The 12,511-nt window shown below is 65.6% G+C and overlaps 1 protein-coding gene across 3 annotated transcripts in view; it reads right to left on the bottom strand.

The window, feature by feature from the left end:
• The window catches only part of PLXNB2 (plexin B2), a 33,562-nt gene extending 23,697 nt beyond the window's left edge, over positions 1–9,865 (bottom strand). Inside the window, exon 1 of one of the 3 annotated variants that reach the window (XM_030914374.1) lies at positions 9,752–9,865. The gene's annotated coding sequence lies outside the window, so the exon portion shown is untranslated. Of the gene's footprint in view, positions 1–2,386; positions 2,505–9,751 lie in introns of those variants that run through there. The other 2 variants (XM_030914372.1, XM_030914373.1) reach the window with 2 other exon arrangements.
• Between the last annotated feature and the right edge of the window lie 2,646 nt (positions 9,866–12,511).

The raw sequence follows: 12,511 nt of genomic DNA, 5'->3' as shown, positions 1-12,511 counted from the left end.
GGCGGGAGCTAGAAAGTACACCTGCCCCCTTAGGTCACCCCCAGGCCAACAGAGCAGAAGGGTCTCCTCACCCAATCAGAACTCCGATGGGGGCCAAGGGCAGCCCAGGGATGCTGGGCCTCCCCCCTCTGCCCTAGACAGTCTGGGAGGGAGCAGGAGCTGCTTGCTGGCTGGGTGCCTGTGGCCCCCTCCTCGGGTCCCCTTTTTTTTTCTGACCAGCAGCCCCAGGCCCCTTGTACAGGCTGAGTCTGTCTCCCACCCCTCCCACCAGGTAAACGTAAACAAGAGGCATCTAAGGGGGAAGGACAGAGCCCTACTCCAGATGAAGCCAAGAGTGGGGGCTTCCAGGTCCCCCAACTCCTGCCAGCCTTGGTTCTGAGACCGCCCCAAGTCTTGGCTGCACTGGGAGACGGTTCGGCGGGGGGGGCTAAAATTGGGGGTTCTCTGCCTTTCAGTATTTTCAAGCAAACAGACTGAGCCATTCTTTTCTTTTCTTTTTTTTGAGACAGAGTCTCACTCTTTTTTTTTTTTTTTTTTTTTTTTTTGAGGCAGAGTCTCACTCTGTCGCCGGGGCTGGAGTGCAGTGGCCGGATCTCAGCTCACTGCAAGCTCCGCCTCCCGGGTTTACGCCATTCTCTTGCCTCAGCCTCCCGAGTAGCTGGGACTACAGGCGCCCGCCACTTCGCCCGGCTAGTTTTTGTATTTTTAGTAGAGACGGGGTTTCACCGTGTTAGCCAGGATGGTCTCGATCTCCTGACCTCGTGATCCGCCCGTCTCGGCCTCCCAAAGTGCTGGGATTACAGGCTTGAGCCACCGCGCCCGGCAAGACAGAGTCTCACTCTTGTCACCCAGGCTGGAGTGCAGGGGCACGACCTTGGCCCACTGCAACCCACGCCTCCCGGGTTCAAGCAATTATCCTGCCTCAGCCTCCCGAGTAGCTGGGACTACAGGTGCACGCCACTACACCTGGCTAATTTTTTGTATTTTAGTAGACATGGGGTTTCACGGTGTTGCCCAGACTGGTCTCCAACTCCTGAGCTCAGGCAATCTGCCCGCCTCGGCCTCCCAAAGTGCTGGAATTACAGGTGTGAGCCACCACACCCAGCCAGACTAAGCCATTCTGAATGCTAAAATCAAACCAGCACAAAGCAGTCAGGCCCAGTGGGAGGAGGGGCCCAGCTTGGGGGCTGCTCTTGGCCAGGCCAGGCCAGGCTGTGGGCTCTGGCAGGGGAACCAGAGAGGGCAGGGGCCAGAGGAGGGGGCAGAGGAGGTGCATGGGCACCGGGCCAGACCGGGGCCAAGATGGGGACCCAGGCAGCAGCAGCCATGGAGAACTAGGACAGCTCAGGCCTAGGCCTGGGAGGACGGGAGGGGTGACATGAGCACGCAGGGGTGCTAAGGCTGTGCGGCCCTCCAGGGCTCAAAGGACTGGGGTGGGCACAGGCCCTGCACTGGGGGACCCCGGTGCGGGGGCGGGGGAAGCAGCCTCCACAAAGTGGGCGATTGGCGGCCCCAAGGCCAAGACGCATCTGACAGCGGCTGTCCCCGAACGGGGAGACAGGCGTCAGAGAAGCCAGGGAGCCCCCGCAGCCAGCAGCCAGAGGGCCGGGCCAAGGCTAGCGACACACGCAAATCTCCAATTAGCCCAGAGCGCTAAACAAATCAGAGGAAACAAAACAGGAGCGCCGGCGAATCCCAGCCTCCGCTGTTTTCAAAACAAGCTCGAGGGGGGCGCCGCGGGGCGGGGGCCTGGGGGGTCGGCAAGGACCCCGGCCGCCCCTCCCCGCAGCACCGCGCCCGTGGGTAGACGCGCAGAGGGACTGGTCCGAGAGCGCGCGGGAGACCCGGCGAGGGCGAGCCCGGCGCCGCCACCCAGCCTCACCCGCCGGTGACCCGGGCCAGAGTTCAGCCCAGGAGGCGGGGGCGGCCCCCCGGAGCCAGAGGGGCGGGGAGGGGTGCCTCCGGGTGGGTCTGCGAGCCCGGTACCCGGCCAGAGCCAAAGGCTGGCACCCCGGCCTGTTCCTCCGGGACAGACCCAGGTGGCACAGCCCCTCCCCCGGGCGCCGGCGCCGCCAGGCTCCCCGGAGGGCGCAGAACGGCTGCCTGGGAGCCAGGGGCAAAGCGCGCCCGGGGCCAGGAAGCGCGGGGACTAGGCCCGGGCCTCCTCGGCGCCGCCCACTGCCCCCCGCAAGCCCGAGCTCCGCAGCCACCTCCCGGGGACTCCAGCGCCCCGTCCGCCCCTCGACCCCGCGCACCTGGAGGGAGCACGTGGCCGCCTCTGGGACAAACCTCACCAGGCCGGGAACCCAGGGGGCGGGTGGGAGCCTGACCCGAGTAACAATGACGGCGGCGGCGACAGGAGACATCGTCCCCGCGGGGCGCTCACCTGGTGTCAGGCACACCGGAGCGCGCGAACGGCCATTACCTAGGTCCTCCGGGCCGGGGAAGGGGCGCGGGGAGCGGCTCCGCCCCGCCGATGGTGGCTCCGCCCGTGCCCCGGTCGGTCTCAGGGCTCGGCCCCTCCCGGCCCAGCTGCGAGTCATGCACGACCCTGCCCAGAACAGCCTCCCGCAGGACTCTGGACCCAGGGTCAAGGCCAGACTCACCCGGGGCAAAGGCCGAGCGCTCCTGGCACAACCCGACCTAGGAGCTGGGGTGGGGCGGGGCGGGGCTCCAGGGACACACTGACGTCGCGGCCTGAGCCTCGCGTCAGCGTCTACAGCCTTCCCCGCTGGACTCTCGGCCGAGGACCCCTCCCAGGTGGAGGCCGTCGCACCTCTTCCCGGCCAGCCTGGTTCCAGGGCAGGGCTCCTTCTTTGGGCCAGCCTCCTCTGCAGTCTGGGCTCTGGGTCCCAGCAGGAAAAGTCACCCTGGCTGGTGGCAGCGACAGGGTCACCAGCCCAGGATCCTGGGGGTGCCTCAAGAAGCCCCAGCTCCTCCTGTCACCTGCTCCAGCCGGGTTGGTCACAGGCCCCACTGGTCCACACCTCCTGATGCACCCAGGCCACCTGGTACCCAGGGCCTCTGTATCTAGCCCTGGCCCTCAGGCACCCCCTGAGCTCACCTGGCCAGTGCCCAAGGGGCCCGCCCCAGCCCCCTGCCTGCCTCACCCGCCCCAGCCCCCTCCCCGCCTCGGTACCAAGTGCAGCCCCTGTATATGGTGGGTTCCCTAGACCAGGGCCACAGGCTGCCCTCCCATCCCACACGCAGCTTCGAGGCCCTCCTCAGCCTCCTCTCTGGCCACCGCCCACTGGCGCATCTGGAGGATGGTCCTCGCCAGCCCTGACAGAAGGTGGGATCCAGTTGGCTATGGTGCCCTGTCCCCACATGCGCCAGGCCTGCAGAACCACTCTCCTCAGCCATCCCTTTTGGGGTCCCAGCCCCCATCCTGTCCAGCCTGGGCACGGCTGCAGCCCCCTCTTGATACACAGCGGTCCTTCGGGTCAGAAATCTGGGCAGCGCAAGGCACCCACCGGTGTCCCTGTGCTTCCTGAGGACCTCCTGCGGGAGGGGCGGGCACTGCCAGGCGCTCGGGGCACACACATGAAACTGGTGGCCACCGCAGGAACCACCAGCTCATCAGGACAGGACGTGTGGTCAGACAGCTGGCGGCCACGGAGGGACTCTCATGGGATTCTGGGGCTCAGTCACTTTGAGTCTCTCCTGAAAGGAGGCCTCCCGGCCCACCGGCGCCCAGCCCCACCGGCAGGCTCTCCTCTGAGTGGCCCCCACGCATCTCCCCCTTTCCAGTTCAACCCCACAGCACCCAGCTGCTCAGAGACCAGGTCCTGCCTGGATGCAGCTGGCTCAGGACCAGCCCCCGCCCACAGCCCCCTTCTCACCCCTGGGGTGGGTGTGGGGGGTGGATGGGTGAGGCCCCAGCCAGTGAGCAGTAACCAAGGCCTGTAATCTCCCCGTCAGCCTGTCAGAGCCTCAGCGGTCACCCCAGCCCCGCCTCTCCCATCACTGCTGAACCCCACAATTAGCTTGGGGCGCCGCGCCAAGCCTGTGTGCCAGACACCACTTGCACACATGACCACACATGTGCAGACACACACGGCTGGGTGCTGCCGGAAGAGCTCTGCCAACAGGGTCTTACCCCAACACCCAGAACTCGTCCCCAGTACAAAGAGCCTGGGAGAGATGCCTCAGGCTGGGGCACTTGGGTTGAGAGGGGCAGTGGGTGGCTGGGATCTTGGCAGTGGGGTTCTCAGAGCCTGGCATGCCTGGAGCCCCGAGGGAGGGGCCGTGTGTGGCATGGGGAGGGGGGCGGGGGCAGGGCTGTCTCAGCAGGGGAGAGGGGCTGCATCTGCCCAGGATGACTTGGGGGTGGCATGGGGGAAGGGAGGGCAGAGGTAGGGCCGTCTCAAAAGAGGAAAGGGGCTATGTCTGCCCAGGATGAATTGGGGGCTGGTGAGGCACAGGGTGCTGGGCAGGATCTGGGTCCAGGCCAAGGGTGAGCCGCCCCAGGATGTGGGCTGGGCCCCACAGGGGCAAACACTCAGGGCTTTGGGAGGCCAGAAGGACCGGGATTTCCCAATGAGGAAATGCCCATCTCAGAGTGGGGGCAGGACAGTGAGTGGGAGGTGAGGCCCGTGGCCGGCGCTGTGTGGGGAGGTGGGTGCCCCTGGAGGTCAGGTCCAGCCCCTTGCTCCACGCGGGGGCTTGCTCTGTTCATGGTGGAGCTGAGGACTTCGAACCCCCCAGGGACTGGTCAAGGGTCACTGGGCCCCAGGTCTAGATGCGGAACTGGGGGACCCACCGGCGAGCTTTGCTGGGCCTGGGTGGCCTGCCTGGGGCGCCCCGCCTTCCCGCCCTCCTCCCTAACATCCTTTTCTCCTGAGGTCCCTCAGGGTGGTCACCAGATCAGGCCTGGTGCCAAGATGGGAGTGGGGAGGCCAAGCCCCTCAGCTCCCCTGGCCAATGTCTGAGGCTGAGAGGGAGTGCGGGGGCCATGGTGGAGCACCTCCCTCCCACCACCTGCCCCTCGCCCCTGTCAACTGCTGGCTCCACTTATAATAGCTTCTCCCCCTCGCTGGTGGGAGGGAGGCCCTGGTGTCAAGCCGGTGAGGCTGGAGCAGGGCTGGGCACAGGGCCTGGGCTCAGGAGTGTTCTGCGCCCTCCATCTCCTCCAAAGCAGGCCCCAGCCCTGAAAACACACCTGGCAGGGCTGGGATCCACAGAGTCCTCACCTCCTGCTGGTCCTCAAACCCCATTCTCCATGGCTAGGTCCCTGAAAGACTTGGATTACCCCCAAGCCCCCCGCCATCCCGCCAAGCTGTGGCCCCCATGCCACCCTACCACCTCTGAGTCTCACAGGCCCAGGCCTCCCTTGCTTCCCCCAGAAGAGACCCCCCACGCTCCTGCTTCTGGCCTGTCCTCAGAGCCCCAGAACTCACCTAGGTTCAAAGCCAGACCCCAGCTGAGGACGGAGCATGGGCCCCAGGCAGGTGCAGTGAAAATCACAGAGCAGGCTCCTACGCCGGGCACTCATGCGGCCTGAGGCATAGCCCCCTGGAATCTGCCTCAGCCTTCAGCACCCCGCCTCGGACCAGCAGGGCAGGCAGGTTCCTCCTCTGAGAAGCCCTCAAAGCTGCCTGGAAGGAGTGGGCAGTGCCCCCAGCCACCAATCTGACCGGTGGTCCAATCTGTCTCTGAGCAGGTGGCATGCTGGCTCGGGGGGTCCCAGACCACAGCAGAAGGTCACCTGGGAAGACAGCCCCAGCCCTGCACAGGGCTTGTGGGCAGGAACCGTCCCAGCCACGGGGCAGATGCCCTTGCCTGGCCCTTCGGGGGGCCGTGTTCACACAGGAGGCTTTCTCAGAGGTGGACACCAAGCACTTTTCCTCTTTCTCACTCTTGCTGTGGGGCCCAGCTGGCGCAGCATCGGGCCCAGAGGTTGGTGCTGGACACTGTGACTCTACCCAGGGCCCCCCTAGGGAGGCTGCTGACCAGCTGTGCCAGAGGGGCCAGGGGTCCTATCCCGAGGGCCCAGTCCCTGCCCCTGATGCTGCTGCTGCTGGCAGAGCTGGGGGCAGAACTGGGGCAGCACCTCCCTCTCCTGCTCCAGGCCTGGGCCAGGACTCAGCGGGCACTGGAATGAGGAACTATTGGCTTTCAGAAGCCAGGAGACCTCAGGGGGCTGAGGAAGAGAGCCGGACCTGCCCCCAGGTGCCCTGATCCCAGCCCAGGGCAGTCTCCTCCCTCACCTAGCCTGGGACATGAGGCAGCTCAGGTGTGGCCTCGGCCAGTCCTCGGGGGCCACCCCCAGGGAAGGCCAGCAACCATAGTGGGCCCTCGGTGTAGGCCCGCCTCTGGATGTGAAGGGCTCCAGGATCTGGGCTGCAGAGGCAGGACTGTGGGAAACAGAACCCCCAGCTCCTCCGCCAGGCCAGCCCCAGGCTCCTCCCCAGACACAGACATCCCCAGGGGGTGGGGCAGACCTGTAGCACCACCAGGGGCAGCCTGCCCCACCATCCCTGGCTCCACTGGGCCTGGGGCCAGTCACTGTCACAGGTTCCTGAATTTCACAGAGCAGGGCGGATCCACTGGGGGGGTGGGGTGCCAGTGTTCAGGGCCAGGCGGCAGGGGCCCAGCCAATCCCTTCACACACTTGGTCTTCAGAGAGAAGGCTTCTGAGCCAGGAGGGCCACTGTGTCAGGGCCTGGCTTGAGGCCACACCTGTGGCTGGGGGAGCCCAGAACAGCACAGGATCCTCCCCTGGTGGGCAGAGAGAGGCAGGGGTCCTTACAATCTGGGGGTATGAGAAGAAGCAGGCTCTGTGTCAAGGGATGTGAAACCACGGAAAGGAAGAAGGTGGAGGAACCTCGTGTAGCCCAGAAAGAGGGAAGCGAGGGCAGCTGCCCTCCCTGGGGCCCCAGAGCCTGAGCACCCCCTACCAGCCGTAGGCTCTGACCCACACTCCCCATCCTGTAATTAGTCAGAGACCCAGTCCCACCCCACCCACAGCCCCACCCCAAACACAAACAGCCACTACCCCTAAGGGAGGGAGGGGCTCTGCCCAGCCCCAACCCCACCGAATCCCCCACCCCCAGAGAACCTGGATCCGCCTCACAGAAGGGAGGTCAAGGCTGGGGGGCCCCTTGCTGGCCACTGGGTGAGTTCTGAGCAGCTCACCACCTCATCCTCAAACCGCATCCAAGGAGGGCTCTGGGTACAAGAGGTTCCCCACCAACTTCCAAGGAGGGCAGCCAGGCTGCAGCCAGAGGGACAGAGGCATGAGCAGAGTGAGAACTCCCAGCTCAGGGGAAGGCAGCCCTCGTGGCAGAGGCCTGGCATCCAAGTGCCTGCCTAGCTTAGAGAAGGCACAATATGAGGGGCTGGAAGACACAGCCTCTCCCAGCCAGTGCACCCCTGCCCACACCCATGTCCCGGGGGACCATCAGTTGTGGCTGACACAGCATGAGGCAGGGGGCAGGACATGGTGAGAATGGACGACGTCCTGGGCTGGGAGGAGGACTGTGCCATATGGGCCCTCCCCAGCACCTTCCAATCCAATCTCTTCTGCTCCACTTCCCTGGGCCAGGGCCAAGCCCCTGGGCTTTCTGCACTTGGGGCCAGCTGCCGGCTCCACCTCCTCGATGTGGTCCCCATGCAGGCTGCTGGGCACACGCCCCGGGTGCACACACAGCATGGACCCAGAGGGCCCAGCAGCCACAGCCCTGGGCACACAGTGTCGCAGATGACTCCTCACACAGACCCTCACAGAGACTGAAGGGGCTTCAGTCTCCCCACCTGCGGGATGGGCTCACAGGCGCCATATCCACCGGGGGTTGTAGGCGAGGCCTGGCTGTCAGAGGGGCTTGGAGGGAGGCTGATCCATTAGTCAGGAGCTTAACAGGGAGTCAGTTGGGGCAGGAGGGCCCCCTGAGGAAGACCCCAGTGCCGTCCCTAGCAGCCTGGCCTCGCTTCTGCCTGTTCCTCCCTGGCACGCATAGGTCACCGGCACAGGGTGTGTCCCTGAACTTGGGTCTGGAGGGTGCCTCAGAGGCTCTTCAGACTACCGTTGAGGCTTCTCGGGGCGAGGGGGTCCCTGGGGAGGCCCAGAGCTCCTCCCATCCCATGGTCTCCCCCAGAGGGGCCTGGGCCCACTGCAGGCTCAGCAGGGCCTGCTGGGGCCAACCTTGGGGCCTTCTTCAACCCAAAGGTGACGCATCTCCTCCCCGCCCAGTCTGGGCAGCTGCAGTAGAAAGTGGCAGAGCTGCCCGGACTTGCCTGTCCTCCTCCTGGGGCCCTCAACCCACGGCCCGGAAGTGGATCCCTCTCCCACGCTGCAGCCTCCCGCTTCGGGTGACTGGACACGGCTGGATAATCCAAAATAATTCCTTCTTGGCAGGCAGCCGGTGGGGGAGGGGGACTCACATTCCAAACCCTTGTTTTTCTCAGTAACTTCCCTCTACTGGGGCAAGGAACCCCTGGCCAGACCTCAGGCCTCCCAGACCCCCCAGACAGAGGTGGGCCCCCCATAGGAACCTTGAAAGGACTCAGATGTGGCAGGCCCACCTGCTTGCTCCTCAGTCAGCTCCGGGGATTTCTATGCAACATGTAAAAAGCTAACTCGCCACAAAAAAATGCCTGCTGGCCCTGCCCTCCGGGGGACCCTCACCTCTGCGCAGGAAAGGGAGGGCTCCTCCCACCAGCTGTTCAGCTGTTCCGTGCCAGGGTCATCTGGGCATGGGGCAGGCTGACAGACCCCAGTTCCTGGCAGCCTCGCTCTCCCACCCGCAAAGGGCTCCTGAGGAAGCTCAACTTTAAAGCCTCGCAGGCTGAGCGGAGCCTCCAAGCAAGGGCCGAAGTCAGACATTAAGTGTGGGGGGCGGTCCAGGGAAGGTGGGGCCCAGGGAGCCCTCCAGGCCCCCCGAGACCTGCCGGGTTTGGGGCCCACCCTCACCCTCACCCTCACCCTCACCCTCACCCCCTGTCCTGACTCTGCCACAACCCACAGTGGGCAGACAGACCCCTTTCTTCCTTTCCCAGGGAGCTTCGGGAAGAGAAATCAAGGGCCTGGCAGGAAGCTCCAGGGCTCCCGGGCTCTGAGACCCCCAGATGACAGTGAGGCGGGCTCCCCAGATCTGCCGAATAGCCCGACCAGGGGCGCTGGCAGGGCAGGGGCTTCCTGCATGAGCAGGGTGCGGAGGGGCACGGTCAGCAGCGGGGAGGCAGGGCCCGCGCCACCGCTTCTAAGACTTTCTGTGTCTCGGGGTGTCCACCCAGACGCCACCCTGGGAACCGCGAGGAGGCCCAGGACGTGGGGTCTCGCCAGGTGCGGGTGTTCTCCGCCCTGGTCCCCCCGCGCCAAGCAGGCCCCAGGGGTGCGGGGACGGCCCCCGGGAGCTCGGGCAGAGCCAGGCTCCTGTGCCGCTGAGCCTGGGGCCGGCCCGGAGCGCCTGCACCGCGGGACCATCTCCGCTCGGCGCACGGAGCTCGGCGGCTGAAGAGTGAGAGGCGGGCGCGGAAGAGGGATCCGACGCGGCTCCGGAGGGACGCGCAGCCCCCGCCGGCCGGGCCCGTCCCCCGAGTCCCCACCGGGAAGGGCGTGGGGCGGGAGCTGCCCGGGCCTCGCCGGATGGACCGACGGACGGGGCCCAGGCCCCGGGAGCCCTCCGCGGAGCCGCAGCCGCCGCAGGTCCCCGGGCCCAAGCGCGGCAGGCCCGGGCGGAGCGGCGATGACGGCGAAGCCCCCCGCGCCCTGCGCGACGTCCCCCGCAGCCCAGTCCCCCGAGCTCGGTACCTGCACGTCCGCCGCCAAGGCTCGATGGCGCCCGGGCCGCGCTCGGCGCTGCGCTCTGGCCCGCGCTGCTGCCATGGAGACGGGGCCTTTGTGTGGCCGAGGAGGGGCCGGAGCGCGCGGGAGCTGCCGGCCCCGCCCCCGACGAGGGAGAGGAGGGGAGGGCGGGGAGAACAGGAGAACGGGGGAGAGGGAGAGGAAAGCAGAGGAGAGGGGGGGGAGAGAGAGCGGGGAGGGAGGGGAAGGGGGGGAGGGAGGGGAAAGGGAGGGGGGAGGAAACGAGGGGAGAAGGGAGGGGGAGGGGAGGGCAGAAGAGAACGGGAGGGGAGGGCACAGGAAAGGGAAAGGAGAACGGGAGGGGAGGGAACAGAGACGGGAAGGGAAGGGAGAATGGGACGGGAGGGGAGGGGCTGGGCCTGCGCCCCCTGCGCCCCCCCCTCCCCGGCCCCAGCAGCCACAGCATCGTTGGGTAGGTTTGGGTACCCCAGTTCAGACCCAGGTTCAGCCAGGGCAGCACCCTGCCCACCATGCCGCCATCCAGGAAGAACGAGCACCCACAGAGGCCCCCTGGCCTGAGCACCCCCACAGGAACCCCACAGGTTTGAGGGGAGCCCAGGGCTTGGCGCTAGGGGAGGGCATTACGGGCGCACTTTTGCCCGGCCAGAGGAACAAGGGTCCCTGCCAGTCTTGAGATGGGTGGGCACCAGACCCTCACCCCCAGACAGGGAGCAGAGCAGTCGCTCCCCGGCAGCTTTCAGAGGTGGGGGCTGCTGGGCTTTGGCCCTTTCCCAGGAGTCTCAGGTCCTCAACCTCCCAGGGTAAACTGGGCACCTGGAGATGGCCTCCCAGCACATCCCTGGCCTCCAGCAGCACCTCGGGACGCTGCACCTGGGACCCCACACTGATCCTTCAGGGCCTGGAGGTGGGTGGCCCGAGATCTCTTTCTGGAGTTATGGTTTCTGGGACAGAGCTGGCCCCACTTCTGGCATGCCAGGCCTCAAGTCCCAGCCCCAGTGCTCCTGGGGTCCCCTGCGCTTGAGAAAAGGTGGAGAACCCTCTGCAGGGCTAGACCTTGGAGCATGCCTCCACTGCCCTCCCAGGACTGGATGTGCTAAGCAGGAGATGGAAGCATTCCCCAAGCCCTCACCCTTGCCCCCACCCTGGGTCACCCCTCCCTGGGGCCAGGCCTTCCACCCAGGCCTGCCCCATCCTTGCAGCTGGTCGGCTTCCTCCTGTCCCCAGCCAGGCATCCCCTCCTCCCCTGCTTCCCCGACTCGGGATCTGCCCTGCCACATCCTGACAAACTCTCCCAGCCTGACTTAGTTCTTTTGGTCTCTGCCTTCTCCCACCCTGCAAGCAGCCAGGCCTTGTTCCTGCCCAAATCTTCCCTTGGGCCTTGAACCATAATCCACATTGCGGCCACCCTCCCCTTCACTACAGAGGACCCCAAAATTACCAGGGTCTGACAAGGTTGCCAACATTTTATCAAAAAAGGAAAAGACAAGCCCCTGTGTCACAAAGGGACATTTTAATACCCAACCGTGGGAAGGCCTCTGTTCTAGACCAAAAGGGAGTCTTTAAATAGCCGACAGGAAGTTTGAGGGTGAGCAGCTGTCCTTCCTATCCCTGAGCAGGCCCTGTGTGCACCCTCAGGCCCCAGCCCCACTCCAGACCTGCTCCCAGCTCTCTCCACCCTCTGGGTTCTGTGGTCCCTGTCCTTCAGGAGGCCTGTAACCACAGCAGTCCTCACCCTTGCCAACTAAGTTCTGCCCAGCAAGCCCTCTTGCCTGCGGGGGCTGGCGCTGTGGCCAGGGGTAGAGCTGTCTGGACCTTCCTGCCTCTTCACTGCCTGCCCCTAGCCTGGTGTGCGTGGGGAGGGGAGGGCCATGGCCCAGCCCTGGACAGAGGCTCAGCCAACTCAGACCGGCCTTGACACTGGGGGGCCACCAAGAGGCATCGGGACAGATGGAGCTGGCAGGTCTCCATGCCCAGCCCCCACCCATTCACCCCAGGCCACATTCCACCCCAGGCCTCTTCTGCATAGGTGGGGACAGGCCCTGAGAAAGAGGGGCTGGGACACTACCCTCCACCTTAGCCTTGGCTTCTGCCCAGGGCAATGCTGGCCGCCTGGCCCAGTGCCCCCCACCAAGTCTCCCACCCACCCACCTATGTGGCCTTACCAGAGCCCTCCAGGGAAATGTGCTTGCGCATTTCTGGACAGACAGTGGCCAGGGTCCCTGGGGGCTTCTGAGACCAGCCTGAAGCCCCTCCCTGCAGCCCTCTGTGCTGTGGGGCAGCCCTCAGAAAGCCAAGTGAGGTGAGACTGTGGTGTGGGGAAGCACATGCCACCATGGGCCTTGGGTGCACTCCCCAAAGTGGGGCCACAGTTGTGAGAGAGGCGGACTGTCTTCCCAAGCTTCTTCGACACCTTGAAGTGGTGGTCCTCAGGGGACGGGTCACCAGCACAAGGCTTTTGCAGAGGGCCCTGGTGGAGGGCAGCTAATGGCAGGGCCTGTACTGGCCCCCAGGCCCCATCTTACGGAGGTCAGTGTTCAAGCTGACCACACAGGAGGTGCCAGTGTCTCTGCAGACCCTCTAGAGACCAAGCCCTCAGTAGGGAGGCTGGTCCCCCCATGCTACAGTTGGGAGGCCCAAGCAGAATTTGAGGCCAGGACCTTTCTCACCCTCAGGTCCCCGGCTTGCCCCTGCCACAGAACAGGTTTGCCGCCTCAGCCTCTATGTGTTCTGTTTAACGTGGTCACG

The sequence above is a fragment of the Rhinopithecus roxellana genome, chromosome 13 (genome assembly GCF_007565055.1).
Source record: "Rhinopithecus roxellana isolate Shanxi Qingling chromosome 13, ASM756505v1, whole genome shotgun sequence".
NCBI lineage: Eukaryota > Metazoa > Chordata > Mammalia > Primates > Cercopithecidae > Rhinopithecus > Rhinopithecus roxellana.
Note: the sequence above shows the minus strand (reverse complement) of the source record. Positions and strands in the feature narration are given on the sequence as shown.